At 40.7% G+C, this 19,330-nt stretch overlaps 1 long non-coding RNA gene across 1 annotated transcript; it reads left to right on the top strand.

The window, feature by feature from the left end:
• The first annotated feature begins 3,337 nt into the window (after nucleotides 1-3,337).
• LOC127059290 (uncharacterized) lies at nucleotides 3,338-19,100 on the top strand. Its single transcript, XR_007776951.1, has 3 exons — nucleotides 3,338-3,623; nucleotides 9,350-9,512; nucleotides 18,897-19,100. It is a non-coding gene; the product is annotated as an uncharacterized LOC127059290 (long non-coding RNA).
• Nucleotides 19,101-19,330: the final 230 nt, after the last annotated feature.

Genomic DNA, 19,330 nt, shown 5'->3' with positions numbered 1-19,330 from the left:
CTTAACTTCTTCATGTTTATTGCTGATTATTTCTTTTCCTAATCTTATTTAATAAAAATTGGGGTATAAAATGGTCTGTACATATTGGTCTCATCCAATATGAAAGCTTTTAGAATAATACTACTTGTGATCAAGTTAGTCTTTTGAAGTCTTTCTTTTAGGTTTCTTATAGGAAAATATAGATTCCTTCTTAAGAGTAAGTCTAAAGGGACGGTTTTGTTCCTTGAAATTGGAAATACACACATTTCTCATAGGACTGTTTAACTTCCTGCCCTCACTTGTTTTTATTAAGGTGTTTATGTAGCATGACGGTCTAGGACCTCCTTGGAAGAAAATGTTTTTGTCTTAGCTTTTCTTCAGTTAGTAGCAACGAATCTGTGCTTCTCCAGGAGACATTTTGGAAAGCCAGAAGAGACAAAGATAACCATTCATGTATTTCTGAGTCAATAGTTGAGCAAAAGGTTTTCAAAAACCTACCTGGCTTTTCTCAGATGGCATAAGGTAGCAAACCCAGCTATTCTTCCACCCCTTACTTTGGAGATTGCTTCCTGAGTGGTCTTAAAAGTCTCGGTATTGCTATGTTTGCTACTGGCTTTTGTGCCATGTGTTGAACAAGAGCTTACTGTCAGTGCAAACTAATGAATTTTCTCCTCAAGGCTGGGTGGCAGAAACCTTTCCCATAGATCCGTGCCTCTATTTACATTTGTGTTCTGTTACACAGAGCATTGTATTGTGCACATGCTGGGTATCGTGTATCTGCCGTGGGTCTTGCCTTTCAGTTCTAGCTTGTGTACATTTTGGGGACTGACCTGTTAAATACTGCAGCTGGACTGGTTTGCAAAATTAATTAAATGCTGGTACAATAGCACTTAGTATCATAGGTTAACTGCTATTGATGTCAGTGTTTGCAATTACATTTGATCACTTTTTTTTCCTAGTTTCATTGTGACTTTCATCATGGTCACTTCCGACTGTAACTCTGCTTGAAGATGTTTGAGAAGTGGCTACTGCTAGCAGGATAGAGATTCCTTGTTCCTTTTTTTTTCCTTGTTTCCTTCTCATTCATTTCTCCATGGTAGATAATACTTTTACAGGAATTACACCCTTCTGCAAAGGAGCTCCCAAACTGGATATATGTGTTCTACAACTAGTTTTTAGTCACTGTCCAGTGTCAACCTTTCCAATAACCTCAGTGGTCTGAGTATAATACTGTTGTACAAAAAACTTTGGGGATTTTTTCTTTCTTTGGGTTTGTTGGGGTTTTTTGTTTTGGGTATGAAGGGGGTTTGCATGGTTTGTTTAGGATCAATTTTTTGGGGGGGAGTGAGGATATTGTGGATTATTTCTTTGCATGAGCATAACACATTTTATATATTGTTCATTTGGACTTGTATATACTAAGCATCCTAGGTGCAGTTATCTCTGAGCAAAAGGTAAAACATGGTCACTTTCTAGCATATAACTTTCTATGACACAATTCAGTGAAAATTGAAAAGAAACTTCATTCAAAAGGAACCTTGGTGATACCTCTCCAATTACTAGAATTCTCATCATATTTTCCTAGTTCACATCTCAATGAAGATAAAATCTCTCTGAGGTTATAGGAAAAGAGCATTCATCAGGCTGACTTACCTATGACTGTATTTTTTTTTTTTTTTAATTTGGGGACTACTGCTTTTGGACTTGGAAGGCAGATATATGTGCAGATTTGTTTGTGGCATCCTCAGAATTCTGGGGCAAGAGTTTTAGTAAGTTAATGTGGAAGGTCCTGCTATGGGTGCTGGCCAAAACAGGTCAAAATTAATACAAAAGAATATGTAGTTCGTAAGGAAAAATATATAATTTTAAAAGTTTTTTTGTTCTTATCTCTTCTTATTGGTCAAACAGATAAAAGAAGAGGCACAAGCAGTATGGGGAAGGCAGAACGAACAAGGGGTGAAGTCTTGAGCCACAATTCACCAGTCGACAAACAAAGGCTGTGATGCCAGACAAGTTGGGCCGTAAAAGAGCCTTGTCCTGGAGGCAGGCTGTGATTCTTTGTTGACAGATGGCTGCTTACCAGTTCATAAAGATCACTTCTGGATACCTTTCTTTCAAATCTAATTTACCTGAATTATGCCTCAGAAAAGACAAGACTAAATTCTCTAGTGTCGAACAGGTTTTCTACAACAGAAAGTGATGCAGCTTTGAATTTTGAGACCTTATATCTTGTGTGGATTAAAGCAAAATGTTTTTTACATTGAGAAGGATGAGGGTGAGAGAGGTTTGGTAGCTTTGTGATGATAGATACAAAACTTGCTTCTAGACCTGGAATCTGGTTGGCCATGTGCAGAGATGTGTGGGGAATTCTTGGGGATTTTTTTTTGAGGTTTGAATCCTTCTTGGAAGCTTGGTGGAGTAGGTGAAGAGACTTTAAAAGTGGACCCCCAGGTTTGTCAAATCAACACACAAGCGATGACAGCATTTATGTGTAGCATATTTTGTTTCATGTTTGAGAAGATGGAACTTTGCCACAGGCAGGCAGCTCTTCCTTCTAGCAACTAAGGATGTGGAGGCCATCAGAGAGGTCTCTGCCTGTAGATCCCTTGCCACGGGCTTGAGTTGATGCCTAGACCTGACATTCTGGTTTCCACATTTCCTAACTGGGGTTCCCCTCCACTTCCTGTCATGCTTTACATCCTAGCTGTCCTGTATTCATAACCTACCTTATTGTTTAGCTTTGGTCTTTAAAGCTCCACAACACATTGCAGTAATATTGGAGTAGAATATTAAAAATAGCATTGCAATACTTATTTAAAAGAAAACCAGCTACTGCAGTGAATTAATCCCTTGGGGAATAGGGAAGTGGAACTTTCTTTCATTTGTTCCCATGGGGAAATAGAGATACGAGTTACTGGTAACCAGTTTGGCCACTTCCCCCCAGCCTCTCTTACTTGTGAAATATATGTATAAATGTATGTGTTTGTTACATATTTACATAAAATGCAAACATAATGCAATACAGAAAGCTGCTGAACATGCAAGGTGTTGCCTCTGCATCTGGATCTAAGGGTTTCCCAACAGGCAGCTTCCAGCACGCATTTAGGTTCTACATGTCTAGTAGATTCTGCATCAGATGCACAGAGGGTGGATTTGTGCACCGTGGATTTATGCACATGATTTAAAGTCCTCTGGGTAGTTGAGACATGGTGCCTGGCATCTCCGGGATCCTTAAAGCGGCCATACATGCACGTGCAGGCAGACACTACACAGATGGTCAGAGGGAAAGGATATTGAAGTGGCTAAGTTAAGCACTCCAAAGTTACGAAATGCCAGAATTGGGGAAATGCTTATGCAGTATTAATTCTATCCATACATCTATATATTGCTTTGTAATAATCTTAAAATAGATTACATACCTTTCCCCCCACCTCCATAGAATGATTGGGTTTTATTTGGTGCATTAAGCGAGCCTGCTCTGGGGATGAATTAGAGTACATGCTGAAGGAGAGAGAGTGTTGTCTGTTGAACTCTTACCCTCCTGTGTTCCTGTGAGTGTAAGAAGGGAAGACATAATCTCATTGTTAAGGCGGCTGAATGTTGCTTTGGAGAAGTTGATCCTCTGCCAAGGAGTGTGATGCTGGGTAAGCCATTTACATCAATCTTTTAATAGTGGCCAGGTCAGCACTACTAATTTGTACATAAATAGCTGCAGTTGTCAGGTGGCTGATGAGTTGTGGCTTGTGACTATCATAGCTCTTGGATCCAAATCTCCTAGTGTGCAGGATACTTTGTTCTCCCACTTGAAAACATTGAAGAGGAGGTGGGGAAATTAGTATGTCTGTGGTTGCTAAAGTGTTCCTGTTGTAGCTCTTGCATCGTTCCTCATTTTATGGGTTCTCTTAGGACTACACATGTGCATCTGCACCAAAGGCTGCTGGAAGCTGTGTGATTTGAATGCAGAATATGCAGTGCTTAATGCAATGGATTTTAGGTATTTTGAGACTCTTCAGATCTTCATTTCTGACTGCCTCAGTTTACAGACTGTAAAATGGAATTTATACATTCCTTTGGCACACAGTACTGATGGCAACATATCACTTGTGGACTGCCATGATGTTCTTGGAGCAAGCACTGCAGAAAAAGCACCACAAATCTCTTCATTTGGCTCTTTGTCTGCGTTTTCTCCATTGAATTTAGTACCTTAGTACTTTGTCAGCTTTTCTTTTCTTTGAATTTTATTTCACTCCTTTTTACAGCTAGCAATGTAAGGTTGCTTGTCCTTGCCACATTGTTAGCATTTACTGCAGTTTGCTCAGTTGCCCTGCATCTGTTGAGATGTAGGACTGTGGGACAGTAACCCCTGAGGCACAGAAGCTTGAACAAAATCCTCAGAAGTACACAAGCTTGAACAAAAATTTTCAAATTGATATGAACTTCTGATTTTGTTTCAGTGCAAGTTGCTGCATAAACTCTAATATTGCATGAATGTGAACTGTTTTAGTTGAATTAGTAGTTTAAGCCATTTCATTAAATTGAAGTAAAAGGCTTTTACGTGGAGATAAGGGCTCCATGAGGAAGAAGGGGAACAGGAGTGTCTTTGTGAAAGGACAATGAGGTGGAGAGAAGCACTCCATCGTTCTTCCTCCTCTTCTTACTTCTCTGTGCTCGTTTGAAAGTCCGTCTTTCTTCCTCCCTTCTCTCCCTCAGCCTTAGGAAGAGAATGATGCTTACTTTGAGCCGTGGGGAAGATCAGGCGTGTGGGACTAATATTCTCAAAGTTGTGATCAGAGAGCAATATTGATGGGCAAGGGGAGATCCTCTCTGTGTCCAAAAGACACATGGGGCAGTGGTGAAGCAGGGGAGGGAGAAATCACTGCCTTGCCAGTATTTCATTGGTGAAAAGTGGCATGGGAATGGGGGAAGAATTGAGAGGAGGAAGTGGAGGGTGGGACTGGAGTGCAGAAGCAGGTAGGTTGTGAGAATGTAGAAGGACTGGGGAACATGGCAGGGAGTAGGTAGGTGGAAAGGGACAAAGGCTGGTTTTGCTGTAGAAGTTGAATCCAGTGATTTTGTGTGAGGAAGGGAAGAGGCAGCACAGGTTTTGGTGCTCCAGGGTGTACCAGGGGCTCTAGAGACTCCCAGTTCAACCAGTAGCATTCCATAAATCTGTTATTTGCATGTCTGCTTTTCCTGTCTGCACATCAGCTGTCTGGGCAGAGCCTGTCTTCCTGGGCTTAATTTGCAAAGAGAGAGAGTACACAGGGCTCTGAGATGAGATGCTGCATGCTGAAGCCCATCTGCATGGGCAGTATTGATGCTCCTCCCAAGCACAGGACACACTCAGTTTTCCTGTTGGGAAAAACACCCTGCTCAGAAAACAGTTGCCCAGAGCTGATTCCAGCCAATGAATAGCATGGAAAAGTGGTGAATCAGGCATTGAGTTTGGTTCCAGTGCTGGCAGGGTCTGTGCTGCTGGCGTCCAATTTACCAGCCAAAAATTAGCCATCACTTTGCCTTGTAACTGACCATAAATTTCAGATGTTTGAAAATGTTTCAGCTCCTACCGAAAAGGCAGAAGCAGCAAATTGTTGTAGTCATAAGCAAGGTTATCAGACCATTCAGTGTTCATTAACACCATAGAAAATCCTGATCCTACAAAGTGCTGGGTGCTCTCACTTGCTTTTGATTTTTGACCAGTTTTTGAGGTACCCCCGCAATGCAGAGAGTCAACACCAAGAAATCATTAAGCAAAGAGCAGAGTGTAGGAAATAAAGTACGAGAACAGCTTGCTTGTTCTTAGGAATAGCTTTTATTGCCCAAAAACTGGGGTATATTTACTTCTTGTTTGTGATAGACAGTTTAATAACTTCAGTGGTGGTCTCTGTTTTTTATTGAATTTGTAATATGTGCTGGCTTTGGATGTGCAATTTCAGTCTTCTGCGGATGTGAGACAGAATTTGTGCTCTGTTTGGCTCATGCCATGTCTTCTGTCAGTTCAGTGCCTGTGTAAGCAGGGTTGATGGTATGTAGTAACTTGGTGTGAGAGGCTAAGATAAAACCCCAGCTGTTTCTTAAGATATCGCCTGCTGTTATCAAGAGGCTCAGGTTAGCAATTTTAAGTGTTACAAGGACCTATGTTTTTGAACTGCTTTCCTGAAGAGAAGGTAGAAATGTACATGCCTGGCTATTTTAGGAATCATTCTTTCTTGAGTGTGCTTATGCTTTATGAAATGTGGGTTCAGGGAATATGGGTAATAAAGCTGAATTATCATCCTTGAGTGTTTGTAGATTAAGGATACTGTGTACAAGTGAGTCATGGTAAAACCTGACTTAAGTTTTGAATACCAGCAACAACAACAACAATAGAGAATGGCTAGCCCAACCAAGTGTCAGTCACACATCACTGTAATTCTTAAGGGATTCGGGTACAGCTGAAGACTTGCCTTTTTCACTGACATGGATGCAACACACCAGCAGCCAGCCAGCTTCCACAATCCCTCCTGCTGACCAGTCCATGAAGAAATAGCTATCTGCCAAACAAGCTGTTTGTTTTATTTCAAAGCCCCAGCGGGCCCAGCCCTTCCTGCCTAGCAGCTGCAGCAGGCTCCATTCCTGCTCACTGCCTGGCCTGGGAAGAGATTGCTCATTGGCCCAGGAGAGTGGTTCTCCTTTACTGGCTTGTAAGGAATGCTGTGTGAGAGGATTTGGCCTTTCTTTTAAATTGTTTGTTTTATTAAAGTTTGTTTATTAAAGTGAATATCTGGTAACAATAGAAACATGTTTTTGAAGGCTGTGTATTGCCAAGAGAGCAGGATAGAGCACTATCAGGTTATTGCTTCCCCAGGATCAGAAGTACACAGGCAACTCTGCAGATCCTTGTGGGCAGTGTCCTGGCACATTCATTCTTCCCTCTTCCACTTGAAATCTGCTGGATCTGCTGCAGTCATCACACCCTGCATCTCTACAGGGGGGACAGGGATGTGGGAGTTGCTTCACCTGTGGCATTTCTGATAAACAGAGGTTGGATCTGTACTGCAGATTGAAGGAGTACCAAAGCTAGCTTTGAACAAGCCAATCCGAGTGCCTCTGGCAGTCTAGCTGATGAAGTAGAGGCGTCTAGGGGTGCTCATTTATACCACTAAAGGTATGGTTGTTTACCCTTAGAAGGTAAATTAACCTGAGATGGTAAATAAGTGCAGAAAGCCAAGTCTGCCTCTAGTAGCCAAGACAGTTTAGCCAGCTTTGCACCGTGCATGTACCCAGTCAGTTGTGTTCATTAATTAAAAGTTTTGAAACTGCCAATAAATTAAAAAAAAAAAAATGTTGGTCATATTGAGTTCCTATACTATTCTTTCATCAGTTGACAGGAGAATATTGCACTTGCAGCTGTCACAAAAATTGTGGGCAACAGCCCTAGCAGGCCTTTCTAGTAAGTGTGTGCCTTACATATGGTTACATGAACTGTAATATGTCAGCTTGCCTGTCTGGGATATGAGATGGCTCCTCTTGTGAACCCAGGAAAAATGAATTTTAAACCCAAGCTAATCTTGTTCAGAATTTATGACTTTTGGAACTGGAGCATCTCATCACTGTATAATAATACGTTTGTATGTTGTAGTTTCTCTGCATGGAACACAACACAAATAATCTCAGGCTTTCTTAGCAAACCATTCTGGATGAGAGAATTGTCTGGATGAGGGAATGGCGTGGGAACACTGTTATGGACCAGTGAGTCAAAGACTGGAATTCCCTGTATAAACCAGTAATCTGTCTGGTGAGTTAACGTGCTCAGAGCTGCAGTGGTTTGGGTTTGTTGACACACTTCTCAGTGAGACTGGTGTTATTCAGTTTTCTGGCTAGGACTAACTTTGGCCAGCTGAGTGAAACAAATGTTCCTAGGGAGAAGCATGAACTGAAGGCTTGAGGTTGAAGCAAAATATCCTTTGCTGGCCTTGGAAGAGAAAAGCAAGAGTGGTGATTTTTAAATCCTGCCTGTGAGATCAGTGTTAAAAGCCTTGAGCAATGTGGTAAGGTCTGTGTCTAAAGTGTGTGTAGGTGCTGTGTCCTTGTAGTCACAGCAGGGATTTCTGCTTGGTTTGTGACTTGGCTCAGTCTTTCAATGGACACACTCTGAACTGTTTTCTTCTGTAGCTATCTGTATTCTGCTCTTGTTGGACACCCAGACTTGGGACCCCACTGTCATCCAGCAGCTCAGCTAGATCAACAGAAATTTTTTGAGGGTAGGGTTTAGGATGGACTTCTCTACTGAGGAGAATTCATCAGTGTCCCGTTGCTCATTGTCCTGTGTGCTGCAGAAGCCTTCCTGCAGGACTCTTCCACTGGCAATCCTCAGCCATTTCTGTTGCCGGTGGGGAGAGAATTTCTCCCCTCTTCTGTGGCAGACCCTTTTTGGGACAGTAAGGATTTGTGAGATAAACAGGATGGGTTGCTAAGGGATTCTGAGTTGTCTGATTGTCACCATATCAACTGACCCAGAATGGCCCTGGCTGAAGCCTGCTGGATGTCACCACCTGCTCTTTGCCACCCATTCTTTTCTGGCTTGCCTTCTCCTCTCTTGCTTCCAATCTGCCTGCTTCAAAAGGAAAAAAGCTAGCTGAAGAGACCTGCACTACTGGTTATTTGATGTAGATTTTGCTAAAATGGACTGACAAATACATACAGTTCTGGCTGGTGGTAGCTGTGCATGAATAAACATAATTACCCGTGGCTGTGATGTGGTATCTAGCTACTGTAGATGCAAAGCATGAATTTAATAACTGTGTATGGTGAAATGGTTATAAATGCACGACTGTGCAGTGTAGACAGGGCCTGATATATCACTCATTTGTACATTTGTAATTAATTGTAGGAACAAGATTGTTCTTTGCATGTGTTCTTTCTTTGCTGCCAAGCACGACAGAGAGCTGTAATGATCTTATACCTTAAGCTTGTAATAAAATATTGTTGGTTACCTAGCAAAGAAATTTCTTAATTAAGTTTGCTGCACAAAATCCCATCATGCTTTTTAAGTTTTTTTTTTAATAGAACTCTTTAATGACTTTTACCTCTGAGTATAATCAACAACAAAATTTTCGATATTTAAGAAACATTTTCCGCATATTTTTTCCATCTGGATATAATGGAGCATAATTTAAGACTATGGGCAGAAGAGGGGGTAAATGATGCATGTAATGATTGTTTTAACATTTACAAGAAAATAATTTATTTAAATTGGATTAAGCCTTAATATTATCACACTTTTCTACCTGATTTAACATGGGGGGGAGGGTGGGGGAAAGGGAAGAAAACGATTTCATGGTGAAGTGTTTTAAGTATTTAGTATTTTCTTTGCTTTTTGATCATCCAGGCATCCTGCCCCACAGCCATGTAAATTTTCTTACGTACAAATGTTCATTGCCATCTTTTACATTCCTCTGCTGACAGTGAAGAGGTCATGCTAAATCAAACTGATGGAGAAACTGGACATCATCTTTACCCTGAATGCCCAGATTAATTCTGCCAGAACAGAGGTGAGGTAACAGCAAAGAATCATTTGCTTTTCTGTATTACTGCTTTTAAGAACTCTCTTCATCATATTGCTAACTCTGGTATACATATTCAGAATGAGACAAAGAAATAAGTACCTGCTTGGGTAGGATGTAAGACCTTAGAGGTCTGTGGCTTTTTTTGTCCCCAGCAGTTTTCCTACCAGCCTAATTATTTCTGCTGAGAATGGGTCTCCAAGTCCAAACTTTATCATCTTTGTCTAACTCTTTTCCCCTCTCCAGGAGAGAGGAATCAAGTGGGATAAATTCTGTATCTGTATGCTATCCAGCTTTGAGTCTACTGATTGAAGTGTTTTGTTTATAATAGGTGCTGTTTTGACGAGGGAAAAAAATCTCCTACAGTCAAAGGAGCTCTATTAGTGGCAGAACGAGCAAAGCCTGGTTTTCTCTAGGTTGGTGCCTCATGGTTTCATAGTGAATTCCAATTGTCTCTTTTTTTCTTCAGAGGAGTCACTCGTTAGGTCTCTCTCCCATGTGGATTCTTTAACGCTTCATAAGGTTTAAATTCATGTTACATTTTTTTTCTTGCAGCTATGATACTTTTAGAATCACTTTCTTTTCCTAACTATTTATTTTTTACAAAGAATGTAGAAATTTGAGTATTCTGTGTATCTATTGCATTTTGTTAAAATAGGAAAAAAAAAAAGGCCTGCAAACTCAGTGTGTGACTTTCCAAACTTCCTTGTCATAGCAAGCCAAGCAATAATGGTAGTACCTTGTTAAGTACATTACCCAGTTTGGGTTTGTATTTAAGTTCATGTCTTCTGGGAGACCTAAGTTTGGCTTTCTAGTTAGTCCTGCTCATCCAGTAGAGCTACTGTCATCAATGGAAGATGTTCTGGCTTTATGAAGCATCAAATAATTGTTATGCAAATTCCTATTAAAATGACAGATTTTCTTCCCAGTCCCATTTTCATTTGAGTCAAAAGTAAGTTCCTCATCACCTTCAAGAGGAATTTGATTTCTTTTACAACTGTAAAAGAACTCAGATGTTGGGGCTGTTTTATTGTCACCAGTGTACTACTAATGGCTTATATGTAAACTAGAAAATATTTCTTCCCAAATCCAGTTTCAGTACACAGCTCTGGACAGTGTGCTCTATAAAATCTCATATTTGTAGATTGAACATTTTTTTTGTTCAATTTCTGTTGTGGTGGTATAATACACATAGAAATCCATGATATCTTTTTTTTTTTTTCTGTAAGAGATTCCCTTTTAAAACTTAAAAGTACACATCAGATAAATAGAAGGCTAAATTCTACTGATGCACACATTCTTTGTGTGTGCATAAGCTTCTGTTTACTTGGGAAGTATAATATCAGTAGAGTACTTCTCACTTTAAAGTTTATTAATTTCTTTCTTCTTCCTTTGAGGTGTCAGTACTGAGAAAGATGAATCATTTATTAGTGGGAGGCCTGACACATGATGAAATCACTATCTGACACTTCAATGACTTCCAATGTTGTTCTGTGAACATTCAGCAAAGTGCAGATGATGTGATGTTGCAGTTCTGTGGGTAGTGTTTTCTCCTTTTTTTCGCAAATGGGTGAAATTCTTTATCATCACATAGTGTGTGAGATCTTCCCCATTTGGGATGAATAGCCTTTCTTCCCTGTTTAGAGTGATTCATAATCTGATGTAGGAAAAAAATAGAACACATCTGCAACTGGCAGAGAAGATCTTTATACTTCTCCTGAGAATCAGTGAAAAAGCAGAACTCCATCCATGGGTTTTTTTCCGAGAGGAAGGTGTGGGGGAGAGCACAGATAATGTTCTTGGCTGAGTGTTGCTACTGTTTGGAGTCCTTCTCTTAAGACAGAGCATGCAAATCTCCATTGTGTTACAAATGAACTGCACCTAAGGGATAGTTCTCTGCTGGCCACAGGATTACCTCCGGAACAGGGCAGTGATCTCAACCCAAAGACACTTAGGGTGTAAATTAGCATCTGACAATCAAGCAATTGGCAATAAACAGGTGGGTGTTTGACAATAAGCTGAACAGTTTAACCTACTTAAAAAGAAAGTAAATTTTAGTTCTGGTGTCTTCAGACTAGTACATTGTTCTGCAACCATATAGGTTAGAATTTTTGCCTTACTGAACTTACCTTCTTTCCCTTCCCTGTATGTTTTCTATTCACTTCCCTCCCCATCCCTCCCCAGAAAGTGTTGCAGTAGTTTCAGACTATTAACATATTTGCCTGCATCATGCAATGTGAAGTCTGAGCAATGTTACTCCTGCTCCTTTCCCAAGCTACATCACTCAGCCATTCAGATGCGCTGCTGTGAGTAAAATGTCACAGGCTGGGAAGCTGGAGGTGGTATAGATGCTTCCCAGTAGCAGGTCTGGCATCTAAGAGGTGCCTTCAGGGTTTTCTTCTAACTTAACTGGTTCCTCCCTTTGTTCTCTCAGAAGCTGATGGTCTTTTCCCAGTTTATCCTCTCTCACTTCTGGAAGTTAAAGGTTTATTCTCTCTTGATGACTTTGTATAGTCCTCATCCTCTGCTGTTTGAGCATCTTCATTTCCTATTGTCTATCACCACAATATTTTACAGAATGTGCTCTTCACAGATGTGTGTGGGTACAGCAGAACTAAACATGCATCAAACTGAGGTGGTGGGGGAAGACCATGAAAGAGTTGGCAATTAAACTCACCTTTCAAGTAAAGACAATATATCTTGTGGGATATTCTCCCTCTCTAGTGGCTAATATTTGTACCCTTGATTTTGCCCTCCAGGGTTTTGGCTCTAAAGTGTTCCACAGCTACTACTGTAAAGAAGCAGGTGACCTTTGGATTGTAAAACTGTCCTAATTATGTGTTTGTTGTTTGCTATTGCGTGTTCCTCACCAGTATGCACACATCAGATGTAATTATGTGTGCAAAAAGTCAGGAGTTTGAAACCACTTTGCTTACTGCCTTATTACTCAGGATCTGATTTTTAAAAATGGCAGACTTCAGAAAGGGAGAAAAAAGAAAAAAGAAATTATATCAATTTCCAATTCCAAAGTCTCAGAGAGACTTTGGTGCATCTCTACGATCTTTCCTTGGCATCTTTACGGAATTATCTGTCACATTAGGCGTGGATCCTGGTGTTTCATCACAGCTGCCCAGAGTGCCCTGGCTGGAGGGATCTTGGGAGGTTTGCTTTGACCCTGACATGAGCTTCTCCTGATTTAACACAGGGCGCTGCTCATCGGTGCCTGTCCTGCCACAGGAATGCAGGAGCTCCCTGTGGGATTCACAGATCACACAAACCCCTATGTGCGGGTGTGTTTGAGGAAAGGGCTGCTGATAGCTAGAGCAGGCTGCCCACCCTTTCTGATCGGATGAGGAAGCTCTTTTTAGGACCACTCACACCCTTGGGCCAGGCGGAGAGAACGAGATGATCACAAGCAGTTTCACCAGCAGGCGTTGGGTGGCTCCTCCTGGAGTGCTGTCCAAGATGGTGTAAGCTGATCCAAACCAGAGCGGTGCCTTTGAATCATCCCTATCCCCACCCCGCGGATTGCCCCGGCGCTGGTGCTTGTCTGACTCCACAGGGAACTCAACTAACGCGGCAGTGTCAGGATTTTTTTGAAGTTAGTTCTGTCTTCAATGAACCAGTTCAGAGTGAGAGCAGACAAGCATCCTTGTTGGCACAGGAAAGGGCAGCAGCTGGGGAAGGAGGGACCGTGGCAGCCGCAGCTTACAGCGGATTAGACTGCCCTGGAACCGCGGCTACATTTGGAGAAGGCACATGAGCATCTCTGGGTGATTTGAGGGGACAATACCCCCAGGCAGGAGGAGGGGCATTGCGATGGTGATCTCTCCCAGTAGGACCGCTGATCCAGAGAGAGTATTTGTCTACAGTATAAAATAAATTAAAGAAGAACTCTCCAAACACAGCGAAAAGACCTAGAAGTTTGCTGTCAGTGTTCTATAAAACAAGTTAATTCAACATAGGCCTAAAAGATGTTTGTTTTGCTCCAATCCCTCTCCCTGGCAGCCCACTCCATCCTCTTTTTGCAAGGCATGAGATATCCTCCTGCCCTGGCCCTCTTAGGTCATGGTATGACGGGCAGCCTGCCAAACCAGGCTGATCTTATAAGCTGCTGTTGCCCTGCTTGTTGCTGGGACTGCTAGCATGATTTTTAATTCACTTCTCTGCTGCCCTCATTTTTTCTCCAGCCGGAGCTTGAAGTGGGAGTGTGCTTAGTTAGCTGTGAACTACGCTGCTGCAAATTCATGCTCTATTAGCACCTTTTCAAAGCTCCCCTTTCTGTCCTCTGAAGAATTAGAACACAGCTATTAAAAAACAAAACAAAACAAAAACCCAAAAAACAACGAACCAACCCCAAACAAAAAAAAACCCCAAAACACTCAAGGCTATTGCACAGAGTCATTGCTTAAGGCTTTGTTTTTAAAATGATTGCTAAAATAGGCTTGTTTGTGCGCTTCCTTACATCCTCTATAATGTATTTAGAGTTGAAAACAAGAGCATCGGTAATAAGCTGCAGATGAACCTAAGGTGGATGTGACAGCCTAATGCGGATAGTGCGCCTAGAATTTGTCAGAGCAGGCGAAATAACCCCACCTTGGGCAATTTTCAGAAGAAATACACTACAGTACTTGTCAGGTCAGGGTAACTGCTGCATACACGTACTACCTTCTGGCATACGAATATCACTTTGTATAAGGCAGTCACACCGTGAAAGAAAAGGGAGAGGAAGGCAGAGACCCCGATCTTGAGGCGTCTTACAACAAGCCGAGATCTCAGAAAAGTGCTAAAACAGAAATCAGCTTTCTTTGGGGATAATTACATTTATCTCCAAACAATCCACATGTTTCATTTATACTTACATGCTGATGAAACAAACAATGCTGTAATGTTTATCAGTGTATTTTGGGGAACATATCTACTATCATCATCAGGAATACAAAATTAGGCTACAAATAGATTCTTTCTCATCAACAGATTACTAAAAATTTCAGAATTACTGCCACAGTCGGGATACACATTTGGCAGAAATGTCTTGCAGTTTGAAATAAATAGAGAACTTCAGAATTAAAATCTCCAGTTACCACTCAGTATCACTGTAGGTATAATTTTTCTCTCAATTTTTTTTTTCAAAATACTTACAAGGATCTCATAATTTATCTTTCATTGAAACAGCAACAAAGGAGTGGTAGAGAGCAGCTGAATTGTGCTAAGATGTTGACCCATATTTGTATGTTTATTTTTTCTTTGCTAGAATGTGGAAAAGAAAACAATGGCTTTCAAAATACACTCTTATAAAAACAGTATGACAGCTTTCACCACAATCTTTATGTGTTTGTAATACCTATTTACACACACATTTCTATACAGAGATATGAAAATCACGTCTTGGAAATCAAAGGGGGCATGGGTACATGGGTGTGCTGAGATCATGAGTGCACCACCTCTGTCACACGCTCTGTAGGAGTCTGGGCTTTTTACTACAAATCGCAGAATCATCTACTGAAGTGTGGAAATAATGCAAGAATACCTCGTGTTCCCCTAGATTTTGTATGGAAATAATGCAAGAATACCTCGTGTTCCCCTAGATTTTGTATGTTAATTCTAAGAATACGTTGATTTAACTTGATTGACGCCTCCTTGGAAGAGGAGCCACCCATACAGCCAACCCTCCCAAGGAAACCATGAGTTAAGATAAGGCATTCATTTGTTACCTTAGAGTTGTTAGCACAATGGCAGTGCTTGACCGTGAGCACCTTGCCTTTGTCTCCCCCTGAACCTTTGGGACTCCCTTAGCTAGAGGGATAAAAGCCCAGGAAGTCACAAAGACACTGGAATTTAGCAGGATTGGAAATGTTTCCTTTCACAACATGAAATTACTGGTGTGATTTCCAATTGTTGCAGTCAATGAAACTTTTCTTTTGAGAAGACTGTGCATCAGCATATGCTGTAATGGCAAAGAAAAGGGAAAAACTTGACTTCGGGAAAGGTTTTCAGTGTGAGCTGGGGAAAAGCACACTCTGGAATAACTTTATTGTTACATTCTAACTGCTAAAAATTGAACCATTTACACACCCGGCACGCCTCATAATTTTAACACATGAAATGCAGCCTCCAGTTGCCCACCTGGCAAGATAATGTAAAACCAGAAGAACCAGGAAGCCTGTCATCCTTAGTCTCTGCCCAGAATGTTTTGATGAGAAATCATTCTATTAGAAAATTTCTGTCAGTGCTCCTGCTTGCAGAATCCAGAAACAGGACTGTGAGTTGACCAGTCAAGTTTTCTTCCTTCTCCTTCTTTTCATGGGTATACTTGCTTGTGAAAAGTTGTATTTTTCCTTGCTTCCAATCAGTTTCTGGGGTGATGCCATAATGTGGTATGCACAAGCATGTGGAGAATCTTAGCAAGAGAAATTTGCTTCACTTTTGTTCACTTCCAAAGAAGCTCTTTTTTCCCTTAAGAGCTTCTTTAGTTTGTCATCTGAAAGTCGTGGTACAGAGGCTCATGTGACAAACAGGAAATCTCCAATGTGGCCCCATCTTCCCACATTGCCTTCTTCTTCATCACATAGAAATTTCTAACTGGTGGTCAATAATCCCTGAGAGATAATACCCATTAAAATGAGGACTCTGCCATGAAATAGTGGCTTTTTTCTGTAAAACACTATCAAACACGGATCTTTCTAAACAAAGTAGCTTCCAGTTGCCAAAGAAGAATACTTCCATCTCTACCACAATGTTTAAACACGCCATTAAAACAAAGAGATATGGTTGATATCCCCAGAAAATATTTATACTGACAGAAAAAGGGAAGAGTCAGTCTTTCAGTTTGCGTTCTGCAAACTGTTGTTGATTATAAATACACTCTTTATTCCAGAAGGGTACAGAGAAAATCTGCCCTTGGACACTTTGTCCATGGGGGCAAAAGTAATTTCTGGGAATCCTTTAGAAAACTCAGGATCAATAGTACATAGCACAAGCATAAGGCCACAAGGAAGGTCAGTGTGATAAATAAGTTTCTTCACTTGCCAAAGTTCAGCAAAATTGTCCAGATGGCCTTAGACAGACTGTTCAGTGCCACTGTGGAAGGAACAAGGGGTTGTGGGTTGTGCTAGTCTAAAGAGAGGGCTAGGCTAATTCACTGGTGACCTCAAGAGAATATGAATGCTGTCTTAAACAAGTTCTCTGAGTGTGTCTGCATTTTCATGGGCCAAGATGATCATATAGTAGTTTGGCTGGGGGTCATGTGGCCCAATCCCCCTGCAATAAGCAGTGACATCTTCAACTGGATCAGCCTGGCTTCCCATGTTTCCAGAGATGGGGCATCCACCACCTTCTCTGGGCAACCTGTCCCAGTTTTTCACTACATTCCTTGTAAAAAAAAAAAATTAAAAAAAATTCCCTTCTTTTTTCTAATCTAAATCTCTCAGTTTAAAAACATCACCCCCAAGCTTGATCTGTTGCAACAGGCTGTGATAAAATGTTTTTTCCCATTCTTTTCTATAGGCCCTCTTTTAGGTACTGAAAGACCACAGTAATATTTCCTTGCAGCCTTTTCTTCTCCTGCCTGAGCAATCCCAACTCTTTTAGTCTTTCCTCATAGGAAGTGTTCCAACCATCTCATCACCTTTTTGGCCCTCCTCAATGTTGCACCCCCTTTTTTGTGGGGGCAGTGGAATGGATATATGTGTTGAAAAAGGTGATCTGTGATCAGATTTACTGATGCCAATGTCTGTATGAGGATGGCAGTTCACTCATTAATAACAGCTGTGCAAAATGAGGCAATACCTGAGAGATTCTTGTTCTAAACAGAAAAGTGTTACAGGGGGAGAAAATAAATGACTGCATACAAAGCCTACACACAAAGCCACTCTTATTGCTTTAAATTAAGTGGATTTTCATTTAATGTTTTCCATCTAGATATTACTGGGCTCCATACAGATTCTGGGCAGGATGTGGAATGTTGTTCAAGTCAAGGATAAAGTGGCAAAGAAAATGGGCACCCATTGAAGTGCCATAGTTCAAAATATTGTCAAATAAATGCCCTTTGTCTAAAAGTGCTTGCCATGGTGATTAGCAGCTGTCTGTCCTTTGTTATTTGAAATGTTTTATCAGGACAGAGAATTGTTTGTGGTCACATGAGGATTGTAGCCACGATTCACCAGCATTGTGGTGGTATCAAGAAAAAGTGCAAAGTGATTTGACATCTCTTGAGTCAAAGTACTATGGAAAATTTGGATGCTTTTTAAGTTTCTAAGATACTATTTCTTTTTAATGTATGACAGCAGCATTTCTATCTAACACAAGTTACTTCCATAAAACATCAACATTTGCACAGCGTTATTGACAGATACAAGGATTCTTTTAATTCTCAGTTCCAATAGCTTTAATGCATTTTATTTGAGGGAAAAATCTACTCCAGGACAAAATGAACTCTCCTCACAAACAATAAAACAGCTCAACCCGGTACCTGGTTAACATAAGTCTATTTAGCAATTTACAGTCCGTTGAATATTGGGCTGTAAATTTACTAAGAACCAGGAAGTGATTGGCTTGTAAACTTTAATAAAACAATAAAGCCTGGCTTTCTGTTTATGCAAATTCAAAATTCTGCCCAGCTAAGCTCAGAACATTTCCAAATGGTGAAACTAATTGACACAGCTATTATGGGACAGACTATTTTGCAACACAGTGTCTTGTACGGATGTTTTATTTCAGAATATAGATTATGTTGAAATGCTGTAACAGATACTCTGTTTTATGAAATAAGGGGTGATTCCAGAATAAATGTCCTTTCAAATAAACTGTAGAAGAACTTAGTAATGCCAGTCAGAGAAAAAATTATATTCTGTGAAAAAGCTTAAACAGAGTCCAGGCTAACTTTCAGTAATGCATAATGTAAATCAGGTTAAAAACATAACCTCAAAGCAGCACCAAAACAGACGTAGTAAAAAGTTGCCTTTATCTCGCACAATTTTTAGCAAGATAAGCCTTTGTACACTTCCTCTTATTGTTTCCTGGGAGTCTCCTATGTGCATCAAAGGAAGAATATCCCTTTAAATGCTTGCTATTGGTTTGCATTCAGGAGCCCAATTGATTGGTTTTGTGGGAGTTCCCTATGTGAATCAATAAGAGTATCAAGTTAATAAATAATTCACTTAACAAAACTGAATTAAGATAATGCTAAAGGTTTGCAAAAATCCTGTAAAGGAATGTTTTCTCACATTTCTCACTAACTGCTGAAAGTGAAGGGAGTTCCAAAATCACTGCAGCATCATCTTTTAAAAAAAGCTAGTACGCCTTTCCTGTTAACTTCTCGGTGAGGCAGTTGAGTAGGTGTTAATGGCTTTTCTTTTTTTTTTTTCCTTTTAGTTTCATGACTGGAAGATTGAGGCTGGAAGTGGTCTCTGATAGTCATCTTGTCTAAACTACCTGTTCAGGAAGGGTCACCTAGAGCAGATTGCCCAGGATTATGTCCAGATGGCTTTTAATCTCCTTTTGCCCCGGAGATAGATACACATAACTTGGCACTGATCTGCTAGCAAGAAAACTTTAGCACATCAATATTGGAAGCTTATGTCCACTGCTCCCATTTTAATAAAGGACTGCTTGAGCATTGCACAGGTTTCTGAAGTGTGGTTTTTCATAACACTCTTCTCTCCTCCCAGGTTATGTCTCCTACAGGTCCTGGCAGATGTTATCGCAGCTGAGTACAGCTTTGGGGCTGTGCATTCACATTGATAACAGCTTCTCATTTTGCTCACTGATTGTCTCTCCATTCACAGACTGCAGAAGAAAATGACTTG

The sequence above is a fragment of the Serinus canaria genome, chromosome 2 (genome assembly GCF_022539315.1).
Source record: "Serinus canaria isolate serCan28SL12 chromosome 2, serCan2020, whole genome shotgun sequence".
NCBI lineage: Eukaryota > Metazoa > Chordata > Aves > Passeriformes > Fringillidae > Serinus > Serinus canaria.
This window is presented reverse-complemented; position numbering and strand designations above follow the sequence as displayed.